The following is a 22,146-nucleotide window of genomic DNA, read 5'->3' as shown; positions in this document are numbered from 1 at the left end:
CTTCTCTACAAGAATCTCTTAATTAATCTTTGTTATTCTTCTATCATCAGATTTAATTTTATAATGTAATTTGAAAATATTGTCCAGTATGCTTAGCACCATGATATTTAATTTTTGGCTGCTAGAAAAATAAACTTACAACCAAAAGATATCCTTGGTAAGTTGGTAATCAATATATGTAACGATCCGGCTGGTCGTTTTGAGTATTACAATCCCGTTTCCCTATTTACTGCTTAATTTATGTTTTATAATTATTATGTGACTCGTTGGGATGGTTAATTCGGGTCCGGTGAGGCTTTGGAATGAATTGGGACACTTAGTTTCAAGGTTTAAAGTTTAAGGTTGAAATAGTGATTGGATGTCGACTTATGGGTAAACGATCCTGGAATAGAATTTTGATGAATCCAATAGCTCCGTAGGGTAATTTTGGACTTAAGAGCATGCCCGGAAAAATTATTTGGAAGTCCATAGTGGAATTAGGCTTGAAATGACAAAAGTTAAATTTTTGAGAAGTTTGACCGGGGAGTTGACTTTTTAATATCGGGGTTGGAATTCAGTTCTGAAAATTTTCATAGCTCCATTATGTCATTTATGACTTGTGTACAAAATTTGAGGTCAATCGGACTTGATTTGATAGGTTTTGGCATCGAATGTAGAAGTTGAAAATTCTTAAGTTCCTTAAGCTTGAATTGGGGTATGATTCATGGTTTTAACGTTGTTTTGTGTGATTTGAGGTTTCAACTAAGTTCGTATGATGTTTTGAGACTTGTTGGTATGATTTGATTGGTCCCGAGGGGCTTAGTTGTATTTTTGGATCATTGGTTGAGAGACTAGTAAAGTTAAGAAATTTGGGAGTTTGACCATGGTCAATATCGAGTCAAGACGACCTCTTTTCAGTATTTTGAGTGCGCGAGCAGGTCCGTAGCATGTTTTATGATTGAAATTCATTTATGGTTTGTGTCCGGGAGGTTTCAGATGAGTTTCAGGGTGATTTCGGATCATTTCGGAGAAGTTTGAGTTTGCTGGTTTCTGGCGAGGTACTGTTCATCCGCAATTGCGAACCATTTATCGCAATTGTGAAAATACTATTCATTCGCAATTGCGAACCATTTATCGCAATTGCGAAAATACTGTTCACTCACAATTGCGAACAATTTGTCGCAATTGCGAACGCTGTTCATGGGAGGTACTGTTCATTCGCAAATGCGAAGTTTTTGTTCGCAAATGCGAACCTGGACAGAATGTTCAAGATCTGACAATGGGACTTCCATTTTTACCAAATTGGAGCTCGGGAAGAGGAGATTTTCGGGAGATTTTTAAGGAAAATAACGGGGTAAGTGTTCTTAACTCAATATTGATCAAATTACTCGAATCCATGGTTATTTTTAACATTTAATTGGTGAATTAAGTTGGAAGATTTAGAAAAACCTCTTGGATAAAATTGAGGATTTGAGGGCCGAATTGTTGTCGGAAATTAGTAATTTTGGTATGGTTAGACTCGTGGTTGAATGGGTTGTCGGATTTTGTGAGTTTCGTCAGATTTCGAGACGTGGCAATTTTTGGGTTAAAATTCGGATTTATGTTAGAAAAATTATATTTTCTTATGGAATTTATTCCTATAATTTATATTGATTGAATAGAATTAATTATGATTAGAATCGAGCCGATCAGAGTCAGAAAATCAAGGAAAAGGCATACTACTTGACTGATTGAGCATGGTTCGAGGTAAGTGATGTATCTAACTTTGTGTGGGGGAAATTTTTCTTAGGATTGGTATTGATATGATAATTATAATGTGTTGAAAGTCGTGTACACGAGCTGACGATTGTGTACACGGACTAAATGTGAAAGATTATGTCTTTAAATTGTGTAGATCATTGTTGCATATTAATTAAATTATTTTATCTTATTATATTCTTCATCATTGATTAAATTTCTATATTTTAAATTTGCTTGACCTTTCCGTGCTAATTATTTTACCTATTTAGTTGAAACTTGGTTTCTTTTATTATGTGCATTATTTGAAGGTTGAATTTCTTTAATTTAAATATTATTAATACGAAGTAATTGATATTTTAAATTTGATATTGAGGCAACGTGTTAAAATTTGTGAAAATATTATTTTTGCTGAATTATTTATTCCCGAATATTTCAATGAGATTTTTGTACTCATTGTGATTGAGCCGTGAGCTCCCTATTATAAAAAATATTGTTGTTGTTAATTTATTTTGGCAATTTAAAATATTTGAGCACTTGAGGTGCAGACTGTGATATATTGTGGTATTGATACGCATGCGATGGTATAAGGTCTGGGTGTTGAAACGCATGCGATGAGATAAGGGTGGCTTAACTACTAGAAGTCCTGCGGTGTGATAAGGGTGGCTAAAACGCGGGATGCTATTTCGGAAAAAATAATTTCTTTAAAATTTAATGTGAAGGCTCCCGCGGTGATATAAGAAAATGAGATATTGTGAATTTATTTATGATTTAAGACTACGAGGCGGTACCTCGGGAGTGTCCTTGTTGATATTTCTTTATGGCTGCATTGCCTTTGGTTATTTTGGTGTTTTCCTTAAAGTTGTAAATTTCTGTTTCCCTTTCGCGAGGTTTTAATTGCCCTTATTCTGTGTAGTTAAATTGTGACATACTACTTACTTGATTTATCCCCATTATCATTATTGTTATTATATTGTTTAACTTTTCTCCCTGTCTTTTGTTATTCCAGTAGGGCCTGACCTGACCTCGTCACTACTTTACCGAGGTTAGGCTTGGCACTTACTGCTTACCGCTGTGGTGTACTCATACTACACTTCTGCACATTTTTTTGTGCAGATCCATGTACTTCCTACCAGCCCAGACATAAGTGAGCTACCTGTGTACGGAGATTTCGAAGTATATCTGCCATCGTCCGCAGACTCCGGAGTCCCCTTCTATCCTTATTATATTGCTTCTTTATTTTTCTTTAGACTCTGATTTATAGAGATATTGAGGAAAAATTCTTAAAAATTTGTGACTTATTTCTATCGGGTTTTGGGGGTTGTAATTATGTGAATTTCAGATTTATTTATTTCAGATTTCTATTGTTATTCCGTATTGATAGACTTATATAGTCTTAAAGACTAGATGTCATCACGACATCCTATGGAGGAAATTTGGGATCGTGACAATATATATTGTTCCTTTTAGATTATTAGGTGAGGTATGCATGCTATCTACATACAAACAATTTCAAATATAGAAGTCTTTCCATTAAAATTTTATTTTTCTTCTTGATACTATTTAAAATATACATATATGGAGGAATCTCTTTGTAGTAGCAAAATGGATTGTGTTCTGTTGAAGGAAACATACAAGGAAACGTGATTCAATGTATTTTTTTGGGTTATTTAGGAGGATTAGTGTTGTACAAAATAGTCTATCAGAAATAGTCTCTCTATCCTATAAAGGTAGGGGTAAGATTTGTGTACATCTTACTCTCCTCGGACTCCATTTGTGAAATTACACTGACTATATTATTGTTATTATTATTTTAGTATTAGGGTGTTTAAGTTATTGGTTAATAGTAATACATTGTTACCTTCCTAAAAAAATATTAGATTTGAGTATTGTTATAGTTAGCCTTTGAATTAATATAAGCTTTTAATTTGTGTGATTGGAGTTAATTTATTTATAATAAGATGATGGATAGTGGTGGTAGATTTGTAATGCATTAGCTTGCAATAGAAGTTTTTGAAATGCAGAAAATGCAAGAAGTCATCAAGAAGGTTTCATTCTTCTTTTATAATTTTTCTGCTATTAGTTGAACAAATTTAGTGGCGGCATTAACCATAATAGAATAGAAGTTCATACAATATGTATTTGTTTAATCCGATTGAACACTTGCTTGGCGATATGCTTACGACCAAGTAAGTTATCACGGTTGCCCTTCTCACGTGAAGAATGTACACAATCTTTTTTAATTGGGTTTTACCTTAAATACTTTGAAATGTGCAGAACTATATTGTATACATGCAGAGTGCAATTACAGTGACTACTTTAATGTCTATTTGTGTCTTTTATGGAAAGGTACATTCTCTTTCTTTTTTCTTTGATTTGTTTAAAAAATCAACGCCAATATCACGACCTAAAATTCAACTAATTGTGATGGCACATAACCCAACCCGTTAGGTAAGTCAGTTAACCACTGACCAATTTCAATAACAATCAATAAAGCAATTAAGTAAAGAAATTATATGAATCTGATACATTCCCCAAGAACTGGTAGTACAAATAATCAGTGTCTAAGAATAGAGTTTACAAAACTGAAATGAAGTAAATACATCGTCTGTTTGAAAAGTACATAAGCAGAGTTTTATAGATCTAAGGCTACCACGAACAAGAGGTAGCTACCACCGGGACGCAGGTACATCTTCAATCTAGCTCCCATCGAACACAACAACATCAGCAACCAGCATCTGCACCCAAGGTGCACAAGTGTAGTATGAGTACAACCGACCCCATGTACTTAATAAGAAACAAACCTAACCTTAGGTTGAAAGAAGTGACGAGCTAACATAAAGGTCGGGTCCAACACCAATATTCCACAACAGTTCATAATAGCATAGTACAATAACAAAGGAGTACCTCAGAAATAAAAGGCTCAGTTCGTTCACAGGTCAAGAAAAATAGGCATTTCTTTTCAAGTATCTCAGTGAAAACCCGAATCATTTACCCAAAAAATCGAAATAAGAGTAAGTTTGAAAACTGTGATTTTTTTCCAAAACTCCTTTCAACAAATAGTAAGATGTTTAATTTTTAAATAGCATGAGGAAAGTACTTCTCTATGCCTACATGTTAAGATACAGGTAAAATCATAAATGTTCCCAAAACTGGGTAACAGAAGAAAATGCACCTCTATGCATGTATCTCAAGTATGCATGTCAAATGCAATGCATCTCGATGATGAGCACTGTCTCGCATTCTCTCTCACTATGCTCAGCACACTCAATCACTCAACGCTGTACAATACCCGCTGCGGCGTGCAGCCCGATCCATATATGACCATAAGGCCCATTGCGAAGTGCAATCCGATCCACATATATATAGAGTCGACTGCGCTCACTGGGGGGTGTGCAGACTCCAGAGGGGCTTCTTCAACCCAAGCGCTATATCGCTACGGCATGCAACCTGATCCCATAATATATAAATAGCCATCAGGCTCGTTGCGGCGTGCAACCCGATCCCCTATATATATATATATATATATATATATATATATATATATATATATATACAGTCCTAAGGCTCGTTGCAGCATGCAACCCTATCCATATAAAATATAATCAATATAATATGCTGCGGCGTGCTGTCCGATCCCAAAATGTCACTCTCACTCAAGCCCTCAGCCTCACTCAGTCACCAATCTCTCCAGTTTTACTCACGGGCTCACAATGTCATGAAACTAGCCCGACAACAATGATATGATGTCAATAAACAACAACTGAGACTGAGATATGATATGAATGCATGAATATGACTGAGTACGATATATCAATGAAATCAGTGAGATGACAGCAAGAAACGACCACTATGGGTCCTAACAATATCAACATGAAACCTAAACATGATATTTAGCATGATTGACAGCTCACTTACTTTATCACATGGTGATAACACAGATATCAACAAAATAGGGCCACTATACAGTGCCATGGAAACAACAGTATCACAGTTCACAGGGTGCACGCCCACACGCCCGTCACCTAGCATGTGCGTCACCTCAATACCAATCACATAACATATAATTCGGGGTTTCATACCCTCACCTCCAAGATTAAAAGAGTTACTTACCTTGAACAATCCAATTCCAACACCTAGCAAGCCAAGCGATGCTCAAAAATGCCACCCCGCATGTTCCGACCTCCGAACGACTCGAAACTAATGAAAAACAACTCAAATACATTATACAATGCTAAAGGAACCAATCCCGATCGAAAAAGATCAATTCTTGAATCAAAAGCCCAAAATTAGCCAAAAGTCCAACCCGGGCCCGCACCTTGAAACCCGACAAAAATTATAAAATCCAACAACCCATTCAATTACGAGTCTAACCATACTAGTTTCACTCAAATCCGATCCCAATTCGATGTTCAAAACTCAAATATTCACATTATGAAACTTTAGGCCAAAACCCCCAATTTCTCTTTAAAATTCACAATCCAATTACCAAAACCAAAGATAGATTAATGAAATATAATCAAAACCGAGTAGAGCACACTTACCCCAATTCTTGTAATGAAATTTTCTCCAAAGATCGCCTCAATCCGAGTCCCACATCTCAAAATATGATAAAAGAACCAAAAACCTCGATTTTTATAGCCTTTGCCCAACACTTTCCGCATTTGCGAACAAATAGTAGCATCTGCGACCACCGCATCTGCGGTAACTGTTTCGCTTCTGCGACCACAACTAACCAGCTGGCCCCTCGCACCTGCGGAATAATTTCCTCTTCTGTGCACTCGCAGGTACGACTCCTCCTTCGCATCTGCGATGACCTCCAGCCAAGCCTGCTACGCTTCTGTGGCCAATTGTCCGCATCTGTGGACTTGCATCTGCGCCCACTCTTCCGCAGATGCGGAAACACCAGAAACAGAAATCTTCAGCAATGTAACATGAAATGAAAATGATCTGAACCCTGTCCGAAACTCATCTGAGGCCCCCCGGAACCTAAACCAAATATACCAACAAGTCCCATAACATAATACGGACCTACTCGAGGCCTCAAATCACATCTAATAACAACAGAACGACGAATCACACCTCAATTCGAATTTAATGAACTTTGAAACTTCAAACTTTCACAATCGATGCCGAAACTTATCAAATCACATCCGATTGACCTCAAATTTTGTACATAAGTCACATTCGACATTAAGGACCTGCTCCAATTTCTGGAATCGAAATTCGACCCCGATATAAAAAATTCCACTCCCGGTCAAACTTTCCAAAATTTTAATTTTCGCCATTTCGAGCCAAATTCAACCACGTATTTTCAAATCACAATCTGGACGCGCTCCTAAGTCCCAAATCACCCAACAGAGCTAACAAAATCATCAAAATTCCAATCTGAGGTCAAATGCTAAAAAGTCGAACTTGGTCAACTCTTTTAAATTTAAAACTCCCTAGTTGAGAATTATTCTTCCAAATAATTCCCGAATAACCTAAAAGCCAAAACCGATGATTCACACAAGTCAAAATATATCATACGGAGCTACTCACGCCTGTAAACTACCAAGCGAAGTGCAAAAGCTCAAAACGACCGGTCGGGTTGTTACTTCCTCCCCCACTTAAACATACGTTCGTCCTCGAACTTGCCCAGAGTTGTTCTCAAAGCCATCAACTGTCGTGTAACCTTACCATGCACACACCTGGGGGTGACCCCACGTCACCCTATTACATATAGGTCTGATAACATAACACAACTCTGTTGCAATGAGCGACCCTATCCAAATATTGGTCCTTATGAAATACCTCAAGCCACCCAGCTAAAAATCAATAAACATGCGCAATTCGACATCATGTACTCAAAGTGCATTACCATAACCACGGAGAAGAAAATGGCACCATGCCACACAAAAACTGAAAGAACATAACCCATACGCCATCAACCATGCAATACCCAATTACTCATCTCGCTCAAATTCCGCTATAAAGCCCAAATAGAATCGCACCAGGTGTGCTTATAACCAACGAATCACAACTCCTCGTAGCATAGAAGAGTAGCTCACAGATCATTTCAGAACACGAATTAGCTCAAAAAAACCGAATGGCACATCCCTCAATAATAGTAGTACGGAGCCAAACAATCCGACTCGATGTAGAATACCCATCCTAGTTGGACCTACCAATGGGCCCCCAAATCGACTCTGGTCACCCACTAATAGATAAATAACCCTCCGAAGGTCCACAATGTCTGAATCATAACACATACTAACATCTGGCTAGCTTCGGCCACGACTTCACTGTCCGCAACCATGAAACAATCTATTCCTGAGAATTCCCAGTCTCCAACTCCATAGGACACACGAATCACCATATTTGATCATCCCACAAGGAATACTTCAAAAAATTTCTTCCGTGCCACATAGCAAAATTTGAATATCAGCAGTCGATCAACCAGAAGAGTGCCACAGTACCAGTGAAATATTCATACATCAAAACACATTGCCCCTTCTGAAATGTATACTCTCATCAAGACATACCAAATAGTAATATTATTTACCTAGTCATCTGAAACTGTCCATGCTGCCTACGAATTTTATGACCTTCCATTCCAAACAGAACCATGCCTGCTCATATAAATCTCAATCCCACACAACACATCGTATATACCATGCCATCATATGAAAAATACGAGAACTTCATAGTCCACTCCGAGTCACAAGCAACTACATACTCAATTAGCCAAGGACCTTCCATTTGATTTTATCCAGGAGAAATTCACTATACACCATATGCTCCTCATGCCAGCAGGAAATATACCCCTCGAACCTTGATAAAAACAATTGAGAACTCTTTGAAAACCCATTTGCACATAACCAAGCTATCAGAACCGAATCTCTCTAACTCAACCCAGCCACGCAGGTTGTAAAACCTAAGAGGATTGCCACGAAACACCTGTAGAGACTAGCCACATCATAAGTACCCAAAGAACTAATTATATCCATTATTGTGTTGATCCAACCTACTACCACACTGTCCTATTTCTCCAAGTCCCTTCCAAATTGCCTTCAAATTGATATTTCTCCTTGCTGGAATACCTCGATCCTTAACCAAAATTCACCACACAAGAGACCCTAGTATAAAACCACAACACCCTAAGGCCCATAAGCCGATGACTTCCCTCTTAAGCACCCCAAAGCACCACAACCGAGACACCCACTCTAAAGAGACCTTATGTGAACCTAAAACTGTTTCCTTCACCTTCTTGATGCTGAAATGCATAATCTACAATGGTATAAAAATGCCACAAGTCTCGACACCATCTAATGCAACTCTCAATTTCTAGCCATATACAAATCTTGAAAATTCCAAATCGCTACTTATAAATCTTGAATCCATTAGAACCATTCTCGATAGTCATCCACTCAACTCAAATCTCAATTGCACTGCCCCAAACGGGCCAAACGACTGGTGCCCCATTGGCACGACGACACCCAAAGGAGTAACCCCACCTTAATGCGACCAAGCAAATTCCTACTCCATGCACACTATATCTTTCAAGACTAACCACTCAATCATTCCATAATTCCCATATACCCATAGAGTGTAATACAACCCGTATCCAGAAATTCGTTTACTCGAGCCATCCTCAATCTCAACCCCTGCAGTCATAGTTGATTCACCAGTATACCTCGAACCGAAACTAATACAACACATAATTGTGCAATTAACTTGTCGATAGCAGACTCCCATACTTGGCTCAAAGCCATAGATCAAAACACACAACTCACAATGCCCATACTCTATTACTGCCATAATACCGCAGTGAGATTCAACCAAATCCTTCCTGAGCTCCTGTAACGCAAACCATCTAATACTTCACATTATCTGCAAATCTCGCATTCACCCTTGTAATAGTCAAGCCAACTTCCACAAGCGATCTAAACAAAAAATTTCAACATATATCAATCACTAGCAAAAGAGATCTCCCTACAAAATATCATAAGGACCACACAACCTCAGGACACCTCGCAGGAGATAACCCACCTGCTCTGCCTCAAACTTACATCTCTCTATACCCCTCCATAGTCACGACTACTACGCAATCACTTAATCTTCTTGATTCTGAACTCATCAACAAGACTTGAGAATCTATTTTACTCCAAAACTAAACAACATGAGAGATCCCTCAACACACCCATAACTCGAGACCTTACGCCAAATCAAGACAGGAATCAAACACCCCATAGTCCTTGCTACATCTCAAGTAAACTCTTCTCGTCACATTCGAACAATCTGAACGCATCTCGCAGTCACATCATACTCACCACATAGTCATTCTACCGCTTATCGAGCCACAAATTTCACTCATAAGAACACTATCGGGCGTATAAGTACAAAAGCACGTGCTCACACAATCAAAATCTCCGTGCTCAAGCTACAGTCAAAACCTGGCCTCAAGTCCTCCAGACTGACCCATCAACAAAACACATAATACATATCTCGGACCTCATTCATAGAATCACAAGCCGACGATGCACAGCTGATACTGAGCGCTCATGTGCGCATACGAATGCGTGGAAAGAATTCAAAGAGTTACGCTTGAAGCTGAATCAATGTCGCACGATAAAGAAAGAGAGACGGGGAGTATATCCTAAATGTCCTGTAGCCTCTCGAAGATAGGTATGGACATCATCATACCGATCCGCAAGACTCTACTAGGTATGGACATCATCATACCGATCCGCAAGATGTACCACCGGGACGCAGGTACATCTTCAATCCAGCTCCCATCGAACACAGCAACATCAACAACCAACATCTGCACGCAAGGTGCAGAAGTGTAGTATGAGTACAACCGACCCCGTGTACTCAATAAGTAACAAACCTAACCTTAGGTTGAAAGAAGTGACGAGCTAACAAAAAGGTCGGGTCCAACACCAATATTCCACAATAGTTCATAATAGCATAGTACAATAACAAAGGAGTACCTCAGAAATAAAAGGCTCAGTTCGTTCATAGTTCAAGAAAAATAGGCATTTCTTTTCAAGTATCTCAGTGAAAACCCGAATCTTTTACCGAATAAGCCGAAATACGAGTAAGTTTGAAAACTGTGGTTTTTCCCCCAAACTCCTTTCAACAAATAGTAAGATGTTTCATTTTCAGATAGCATGAGGAAAGTACTTCTCTATGCCTACATGTCAAGATACGGGTAAAATCATAAATGTTTCCAAAACTGGGTAACAGAAGAAAATGCACCTCTATGCATGTATCTCAAGTACGCTTGTCAAATGTAATGCATCTTGATGATGAGCTCATGTACTCACAATCTCAGAGTACTCAATCTCACTGTCTCACATTCTCTCACTATGCTCAGCACAATCAATCACTCAGCGTTGTACAATACCCGTTGCGGCGTGCAATCCGATCCACACATATATATAGAGTTGACTGTGCATTCACTTATAAGTTTCTCACAAAATTATTTTATTTTATTATTTCAGTCTAGTGATTACATGGGAGAGTGCCTCATTCTTGGAGGTGGCACAATGAATCATCAAGATCAAACGGGGTGGCAATATAAATCGTCAAGCAAATACTTATGTTCGTTCAATGTGAAATTCATACATTATTTCAGATCTCTGGTACAATCAAGCCTTACACTGGCTAGTTCTTTTCATCGAACTTTTGTTGTTATAGAACAGTTATGTGCGGATGCTATTAATTAATTAGTACAATTGTGTATCTTGGAATTTATTTTCTAGATGTGGAATAAGTTATTTCTGAATCTTAATATGTTATTTCTTGTAATATAATATGCACGGACACGAAATAACTGGATTTTTCCCCTTAAAACATTAATTGTCTAGAAAACAACGAATTCGTGAGAAAATCTATCGTCACTACAATTTTTTTTTAAAAAACAATTAGAATATAATAAAATAATCTGACCCCGATTTTTTATATGATTTGTAGCTATGAAACTTTTAGTCCATAGCTAAACAAAAAATATTTTTGCCACGGACTAAGATATTAAAGCAGTTACATATCCAAATTTACATGTAAACAGTTTATAGCTTACTTTTAGTTATACTATATCTTGCTACGAATGCTACTGATTTTTTTTTTATAGCTAAAATGTTTAGTCACGAAAATTTTCATAATTAGCCTACGTAGTATTTCATAGCTATAAATACATTATGTTGTAGTGGCACTAGGTTAATATACGATGAACGATAAGGAGTTTCTCCATATTAAATGCTACGTACTAAGTGTGAATCAAAATTAATCGTGTCAATGAATTTCAAATATTGAATGAATAGAAAAAGAGATAAAGAGGTTTGACAACAAAACATAAATATTTTGAAAATCGCATGAGAAACATGTTAGCTTACTGAAGTAATATTTATTATGAATTTGAATTTGAAGATGGAAACATGTAAATATGCACCCCTGTTTTTCAAATTGAATAATTTGTTTTCATTTTGCTATGGTACAAAGATGATTTAATTTTAAAAATAAAATCAAACTTGCTAATCAAGTGAAGAGACTTTCTAGTGGGATAACTGGTCAGGCCATGGTCATCTTGCCGAGCTGGAAAATGACCACAACAAAGAAAGACAGGGATACTATTCTGGATTTTACATTAGAATGAGATTGAAACCTAAATGCTCTAACTGAACCTATGGCAATTGAAATCTCAAATATTCTCTATAATAAATCCCCTAAAATAATGGAGCTTTTACCTGCAAGTCATGCTTGGCAAGCTATGAAACAATCTAGAATATCTATCATGTCAGCTAGCAAAATCTCTTGAACTAGATTCAATATATTTGCTTTCGACAAAAATTGCATTTCCCTTTATTTATTTATTTATTTATTTATTTTGAACTATTTCAAAGAATTTACCCATCGTATTAATGAAAAGGTCAGGGAAACTCAACACTATTGGAGGCCTAAAGTCAAACTAGCATAAGAAGCTTTGACCTTTTTTCAAAAAAAATAAAATAAAATTCTTATATACTATAATTTATTTTAAATCTAATTTTCTAACTTTTTGAGATGCAAAATTATGAATAATTATTTTATTATAAATTTATTCTAATAATTCTTTTTCAATATAGCTAATCCATTCAATCTTTCTTGCGCCATGGTTGATTTTAAGTAAGATTTTATCAATTTTAGTTTTAAAAAACTTCTTTCAAGTTTCTAGTTTGTGGTCAAGGGTGGCCAGAGGCAACTGTTACATGAACTGGTATTATTATTATTCTATAAGAAATATAAGCATTTGAAAAAGAATCAAGTATTTTTATCTGATTGAGTATATCGAGTAGAGTACTATCATCTCTTCTTTTTTAGATTGTATCAATGATTTAACTTTTTTCCCCTTAAGTTTTGAATAACCAGATTCATACTTTCTATTTGACATATTCAAATTTTGATAAATACTAAAAGGATAATATATGCATACGTATTGAAATATCAAGAAAAAATAAATGTAAGATGAATACTAATACTAAAAAGTTGGAATAGAAGAATCTGATTCATTAACTTGATGTGAAAATAAATATTTGTTGCTTTTACAATATACTTCTCGTAGGTATTAGTTTCATAGACGAAAAATGCAGAACAATAGGATCTCTTGGAGACACAAAGGAAAAATATAATAGAAGTAACGTTTAGCGAGAACTAAGAAACATAAAGAATATTGTGAAAACCAAGAAAGAAAGTGGAAAGTTTTACATAGTATTTAATGAGGAAAAGACATGATCACTTAAATTTGTCACAACCCAAAAATTTAATCCTCGGGACCATGATGGCGCCTAACATTTCACTTGCTAGGCAAGCCAACGTTAAAATAGTTTGTGCATTTTCTTATATAGATCAAGTTAAATAATAATAAAGAAACCAAAATAACTGAAATAAATTCTGGAGTAAAGTTCGGAAAATCATAACAACTAAAATATCTAATACAACCATGAATCTGGTGTCACAAATGCACAAACTACTAGGAGTTCTACAAATAGAGTCTGAAACAAATATAACTGTTTCGAATGAAATGCATAGTAAAAGAGGAAAGAGGAAGGAGACTTCAAGGTCTGCGGACGTCAGCAGATCTACCTCAAGTCTCCGAATATGATAAACTGAGCTAGTGCACCTCACGTATAGCTGGGACCAGTACCAAAATTTACACAAAAAATGCAGAATGTAGTATGAGTACAACCGACCCAATGTACTCCGTAAGTGTCAAACCTAACCTCGACGAGGTAGTGATGAGGCAATGACAGGACACTCACGTAATTAAACCTGTATAAACATAGATACCAAACAACAACAAAATAGAGATTTAATATGTACAGTTGGGAGGGGCCATCCGAAAAAGGGGCAAGATACGATCACTACAACAGGAATGACAACACAAGACAGTCAAATAAATCATCAACCAATAAAGATGGATAAACATACAGAATAAAGATGGCACGATATCACCCCTCGTGCTTTTACTCTCAACCTTACCATGAAATGATGACATAAGTAGAATGAAATGGCACAGAATCACCCTTCGTGCTTTTACTCTCGATTTGCCCATGCAACAGTGAATAATTGATATAGATGGCACGGCATCACCCTTCGTGTTTTATCTCTGTTCCTCACTATGTATTAATCAATAAATGTAGTAATAAAATGGCATGACATCACCCTTCATATTTTAACACTCTCCCTTACCAGGTAGTAATGAATATAAATATTCGGGAGATAAATAATGCAAAGAATGTACTTTACGTCAATAATGATTCCAAGATACCATTTGTCAACTTCCCTAAATACTCAACCATCACAATTAATCCATAAATACGGAAGGAACGATCAAATAAGTAATAATCTAATCTAAGCATGTATGTCATAATTAAAGAGGTGATAAATCACAAGGAAACAAGTTCTACCCGCATGCTTTAACCCAACAACAACGCATAAGTACTCGTCATCTCACATATACATTGTACCCACATATTAATCACGTAGCAAATATGCAAACAAGTCCTAATCCCTCAAGTTAAGGTTATCCAAGATACTTACCTTGCTCCAAAATCAATTCAAAGTTCAACTACGGCCTTGCATTTGCAAAGTCTGCAGTCCAGCACCAGATCAAACTTGCACCAGCTATGATTCTAAGTTCAAAACCACTCCAAAGCCTATTTGAAACCCATCCGAGCCCTCGGGGCTCCAAACTAAACATGCACACAAGTCCAAAAATATCATACAAACTCGCTCGTGCAATCAAAATACCAAAATAACACCTAGAACTATGAATCAGATACCAAAACAAATGAAATTTTCAATAAAACTTAAGAACTTTCAATATTTCAACTGGACGTCCGAATTACGTCAAATCAACTCTGTTTTGTACCAAGTTTTGAAGACAAGTCATAAATACAGTAATGAACCTATGCCAAGTTTCGAAACCAAAATCCGGACCGGGTAGCAATAAAGTCAAACTTCGGTCAAACTTATTAATTCTTTAAACCTTTAAGCTTTTAGTTTTTAATAAATTGCGATAATTCGAGCTAGGGACTTTCGAATTCGATTCCGGACATATGCCCAAGTCCCAAATCACGATACGGACCCACCGAGACTGTCAAAATACTGATCCGGATCTGTTTGCTCAAAATATTGACCGAGGCCAACTCAAATGAGTTTTAAGGCACAATTTCACATTTTTATCAAATTTTCACATAAAATCCTTTCGAAAAAGACATGGAATGCGCACACAAATCGAGGAAGGCTAAACGGAGCCAATCGAGGTTTCGAAACATAGAACTTAAGGTTAAAACTGTAAATGACCTATCGAGTCATCACATCTCCACCTCTAAAACTAACGTTCGTCCTTGAACAGACTTAGAAAAGTACCTGGACTGGTGAAAAGGCGTGGATATCTACTTTGCATGTCTGACTCGGACTCCAATGTAGCTGTCTCGATCGGTTGATTTCTCCACTGCACTTGAACTGAAGGATAACTCTTAGACATTAACTGCCGGACCTACCAGGCTAGAATGGCCACTCGCTCCTCCTCATAAGTCAAATCCTTGTCTAATTGGACTTAGCTGAAATCTAACACATGGGACGGATCACCGTGACACTTTCGGAGCATGGATACATGGAACACTGGATGGACTGTTGATAAACTGGGTGCAATGAGAGCTTGTAGGCCACCTCACCCACTCTCTCAAGAATCTCAAAGGGTCCGATGTACCTAGGGCTCAACTTGCCCTTCTTTCTGAACCACCTAGAGCAACACCCTCTCTCCGACCATAAATACAGCATCATGAACTCTACGGTCGGCATAAATCCTCTGCCTAGACTGAGCGATGCGAAGTCGATCCTGAATAATCTTGACCTTATCCAAGACATCCTATACCAAATTCGTACCCAACAACCGAGCCTCCCCTGACTCGAACCATCAAACTGGCGGATGGCTTTGCCTACTGTATCTATTTGAAGGCTCGAATGGTAGCTGTTGTTGTAGGCAAACTCCGCAAAAGGCAAGAACTGGTCCCAAGAACCCTCGAAGTCCATAACACAAGCGTGAAGCATATCTTCCAATATCTGAATAGTGCACTTGGACTGTCCGCCCGTCTGGGGATGAAATGTTGTGTTCACCTCAACTTGCGTACCTAACTCACACTGTAGGGTCCTCCAGAAGTGTGAGGTGAACTGCGTACCTCGATCAGAAATAATTGACACTGGCACACCTTGAAGACAGATGATCTCGCGGATGTAGATCTCAGTTAACTGCTCTAAAGAATAGGTAACTGCCACTAGAATGAAATGTGCCGACTTGCTCATCCTGTCCACAATGACCCATACCGCGTCGAATTTCCTCTAAGTTCGTGGGAGTCCAACAACAAAATCCATAGTGATACGCTCCCACTTCCACTTAGGAATCTCTAACTTCTGAAGCAAACCACCAGGCCTCTGATGCTTGTACTTAACTTGCTGACAATTTAGACACTGAGCAACATATGCAACTATATCCTTCTTCATCCTCCTCCACCAATAATGCTACCATAGGTCCTGATACATCTTAGTGGCACCCGGATGAATAGAATTTCGGGAATTGTGGGCCTCCTCAAGAATCAACTCACGAAGCCCATCCATACTAGGCACATAAATACGAACCTGCATCCTCAAAACTCCATCATCTCCAACAGTAACCTGCTTGGCACCACCGTGCCTCACCGTGTCCCTAAGGACAAGCAAACGGGGATCATCATGCTGACGCTCTCTGATGCGCTCATACAAACAAGACCGAGCGACTGTGCAAGCTAAAACACTACTAGCCCTAAAACATCTAACCTTACAAATTCATTGGCCGAATCCTGAACATCTACAGCAAGCAGCCTCTCACCAACTGGAATGTACGCAAGGCCGCCCATACTCACAACCTTTCTACTCAAGGCGTCTGCCACCACATTAGCCTTCCCAAGATGATACAAAATAGTGATATCATAGTCTTTTAACAACTCCAATCATCTCATCTGCCTCAAGTTGAGATCCTTTTGTTTGAACAAATACTGTAGACTCCGATGATCCGTGAATACCTCACACGACACGCTATAAAGATAGTGCCTCCAAATCTTTAGCGCATGAACAATGGATGCCAACTCTAAGTCATGAACATGGTAATTCTTCTCATGAACCTTCAATTTCCGCGACGCGTATGTAATCATCATGCCATCTTGCATCAATATTGCACCGAGCCCAATATCAGATGCATCACAATACACCGCGTAAGATCCTGAACCGATGGGCAACACCAACATTGGCGTCGTAGTCAAAGTAGTCTTAAGCTTCTGAAAGCTCAACACACACTCGTCCGGCCATCTAAACGGGGCACCCTTCTGGGACAATCTAGTCAATGAGGCTGCTATGGATGAAAACCCCTCCACGAACCAGTGATAATAACCCGCCAAACCCAGGAAGCTTCGAATCTCTTTAGCTGAAGTAGGTGTAGGCTAGTTTTGAACTACCTCAATCTTCTTAGGATCCACCTTTATGCCCTCTGCCGATACAACATGTCCCAAAAAGGTGACTGAGTCTAACCAAAACTCATATTTTAAAAATTTGGTATATAACTGGCTATCTCCCAGAGTCTGAAGTACAATCCAAAGATGCTGCTCATGCTCTTCTTGACCGCGGGAGTAGATCAAGATATCATCAATGAATACAATCACAAAAGAATCCAAGTAGGGCTTGAACATCCGGTTCATCAAATCCATGAATGCTGCTGGGGCATTTGTCAACCCAAATGACATCACTAGGAACTTATAATGCCAATACCAAGTCTGAAAAGCCGTCTTAGAGACATCGGATGCCCTAATCCTCAACTGATGGTAGCTAGACCTCAAATCAATCTTCAAAAATACATTGGCACCCTGAAGCTAATCAAATAAGTCATCAATCCTTGACAACGGATACTTGTTCTTGATAGTGACTTTGTTCAACTGCCGATAGTCTATACACATCCTCATCAACCCATTCTTCTTCTTCACGAACAACACGGGCGCTCCCTAGGGCGAGACACTATCTCTAATGAAGCCCTTATCAAGTAAATCTTGCAATTTCTCCTTCAATTCCTTCAACTCAGGTGGCACCACACAGTATAGTGGAATAGAAATGGGCTGAGTGCCCGGACCCAAATCAATACATAAGTCAATATTTCTGTCGGGTGACATCCCCGACAGATCTGCAGGAAACACCTCTGGAAACTCACGAACAACTGGCACTGAATCCATGGAAGGAACCTTCGCACTAGAATCACGGACATAGGCCAGATAGGCTAGACATTCCTTCTCGACCATACGTCGAGCCTTCGCATAAGATATAACACTGCTGGTAGAGTGACCAGGAGTCCCTCTCCACTCTAGTCGAGGCAACCCGGGTATGGCTAAGGTCACCGTCTTGGAGTGACAATCCAATATAGCATGATAAGGTGACAACCAATCCATACCCAAGATAATATCAAAGTCTACCATATCAAGAAGTAAAAGATCTACACTAGTCTCAAGACTCCCAATAGTAACCACACACGAGCGATAGACACGATCTACAACAATAGAATCTCCCACAGGCATGGACACAAACATAGGAGCACTCAAAGAATCACGAGGCAAAACCATATATAAAGCAAAATAGGATGACACATAGGAATAAGTAGATCCCGGATCAAACAGATCTGAGGCATCTCTATGGCTAATGGGAACAATACCTGTGATAACGGTGTCAGATGACTCGGCCTCAGGCCTAGCTGAGAAAGCATAACATCAGGGTTGGGCCCCACCACTCTGAACTACGTCTCTAGGACAGCCTCTAGCTGGCTGGCCTCCATCTTTAACGGCCTGACCTCCACCTACAATGGCCTGACCTCCACCTATAATGGCTCGACCTCCACCTATGACTTCCTGACCCCTACCTCTAGTTGGCTGAGCGGGCGGTGGAGCAACCGGTGCCAGAATCATAGCACGAGAGCCTTGCTACTGCACGCTGCCCTGTGACCTGCGGCAAAATCTAGCAATATGCCTCAGAACACCACAAGTATAACAAGCCCTTGGTTGCTGTGACTGTTGACCCTGGAACTGGCCCTGAAGACCTGAATAACCACTCTGATAGCTCTAGATCGGAGGTGCGCTGATAAGAGCTGGTGGTGCACTGTAGGCTGGCTATCCAGAATGAGGCACGTAAGGACCACGACTCCCTGAAGCACCGTGGGACACCTAAAGCGCTGAATGAAATGGTCTGGGAGAATGGCCTCTACCAAAAGCACCCATGCCTCCCAGATGAGGCACCGCTAAAACTACTAGAATGATTGGGCCTCTTATCTAACACCGACCCCCTTTCCTAAACACGAACCAACTCGATACGTCCGGCAATATCAACGGACATTTGGAAGGAAATATCACTCCTTGTCTCATTGGCCATCTCATGCCTGAGAGTGTAAGTTAGCCCATGATATTTTATACTTCAATACCACACAGGGAGGGGGGGGTTATTTGTGTGGTCCCTGATTTTCACGTGCTCTGGATTATCGAAGGACCTGGTTCTTCTATGCGTTCCTTACACTACAGTTGTAGGATAAATAATGCAAAAAGTAAAGAACACAAGTATTTTTATGTGAAAAATACCTGACTTAAAAGGTAAAAAAACCACAACCTACTACTCAGTAGGATTTTTCCCAACACTTCACTAAATCACTGAGCCAAAATAGTATTTACAAGATTCTTTGTAAACCTAAGGATTACCTCTAATCCCGTTGTGGCAACCAGCCTCTAACTGTTACGACATCTTCAAGTTAACTCTAACTTGAATACTGAGAGTACCTAATACAATTGCTTCTAGATAAAGCTGAAAGGTACAACTTGAAAAGCCCTACTACAATTGAACTAGAATAAAAGATAGACACTTGGAACTAGTTCTTTTATCTAGTTCATGTAGATTCAGGTTCACACACTTGAATCACACAAGAATTATTTGCAAAATGCCTTGCTATTTTGCTCTCAACTTACGTTTAACTTCAGCGTTTATGCGTACATATAGAATGAGAACATCCTGCAATATATAGAGTTAGTAGAATAAGAAATAACTAAAGTTCTAATGCTACTCTTCCTTGGTGGAAGAGTTCTAGTTATCTACAACTTCTCATTCCACCCTTATCTTAGATAAAGTTCTATTCGAGTAAGGAGTCCTTCTCCTTATCATTTATGCAACCTTTTCGATTAGGAGATATAAGATATAACAACTTAAGCTTATCTCCTTCACGTGCATCCCTTATGCTCGAATCTGCTCGTGTCTAAGTACATTGTGTATGGACATGGTTCATGCTTGAGTTCCTTTGTCAATCATCAAAACAAACTTCACTTGGGCCAAAAAATTCCCCCTTTTTATGATGACAAACTTTGTTCTTTTCATAAGCATAGGCCCTGTGTCAACTCAGCTCAACATCAACACAATGTTAGAACACTTTCCATTCATAAATCATCAAGGACCACGTTCATTAGGTTATAAACATCACAGTCCAAAGTAAAAAGCAAAACCGATCTTCTCCCTTTTGGCATCATCGAAAAGTTACATAATTATGTTAGATAACCCGATTTTAATTGTAATTACTCATGACCACTGGGGCTACATCATCATGGAGTTAAGCATCATTTATCAATCTAATGGTATTAGTCAACTAAGAAGCGTCAACAAAAAGTTAGAGCACAAAAACAGTTGATTATCATTGATACTAGTCATCCACAAAGCATAATAAGAAATAAAAACACTGGATCATGAGCAAAAAGATCAAAAAGAAATCCCATCCGGGTCACTGGTTTGTCTAACTAGGCTAGGAAAGTTTTAAGGCTGGGAAGGACCAGATTCTTGGTTCTTGGCTTGAAGCAGTTTTAGCATATCATGAAGAATGCCATCATTCTTATCTATTTCTTATGCAAGCTCAGCTTTGAGATCATCTTTCTCAATTTCTACTTATGCCAACCTCTTCTTCAGCCTTTCTGTTTCAGCATCCTTAGCCCCACTTTCTTGCACCAAGGCTCGCACTTTGCTGTTCACAAGTACCTTTTTGGATGAACCAAGTTCTTTGGGAGTGGTGTGGACTTCATAGTCACAAGCAGTCAAAGTGTTTACCCCAAAGTGATCCTTGCTTGTACCAACCTCCCATTTCTTGATGGGTACCTTAAAGTGTGCAAGTACAGCTGTGAGAATGAAACCATAGGGTATGGCATGAGTTTTGGTGCAAGTCAGAACCCTATTGAGAAGTTGGATGATAAATCCAGGCCAATTTATTTGCCTCCTACTATCCAAACATTACATAAGGACCAGGTCTATGAATGTGGCAATGTGCCTCCTTTCCTGCCCATGCAGCACAACTTTGTTAACAAATTCGAACAAAACTTTGTGGGGTGGCTTCATCTCACTTTTGTATATAGCCTTGGGCTCAAGCTCTTCTTTATTGTCACCAAACTTTCTTGTAATGGAAAGGGCAGTAGGAAGATTCTCTAGACATGCTATTTGAGTTTCTTGTAATCATTGTACCCTGCAGTAAGTACGCCTAAGATCTCTCTTAGTTCCTTGTCATCAAAACTCACTGTCACCCCCTTCATTACACTGGTGACTCTACCATTCTTGATCTCACATTTTTCCATGAACTCCACAATCTCAGTTCTAGCTAGCTTTCCATACATCTGAAGGACCATGTCCTTCCAACCTTGCAATTATAATTTTTTCAGTAGCATTGCCATGCCTTCCTCCTCCAAGTTCCTGAGGAGTCTACCTTCCAAGATGGATCTTTCCCCAAACTTAACCATCTTGTCCTTCTCTGCATCCGATTCTTCTTCTTCTTCTTCTTCTTCTTCTTCTTCTTCTTCTTCTTCTTCTTCTTCTTCTTCTTCT

Source organism: Nicotiana tomentosiformis, chromosome 11, assembly GCF_000390325.3.
Source record: "Nicotiana tomentosiformis chromosome 11, ASM39032v3, whole genome shotgun sequence".
Lineage (NCBI taxonomy): Eukaryota > Viridiplantae > Streptophyta > Magnoliopsida > Solanales > Solanaceae > Nicotiana > Nicotiana tomentosiformis.
This window is presented reverse-complemented; position numbering follows the sequence as displayed.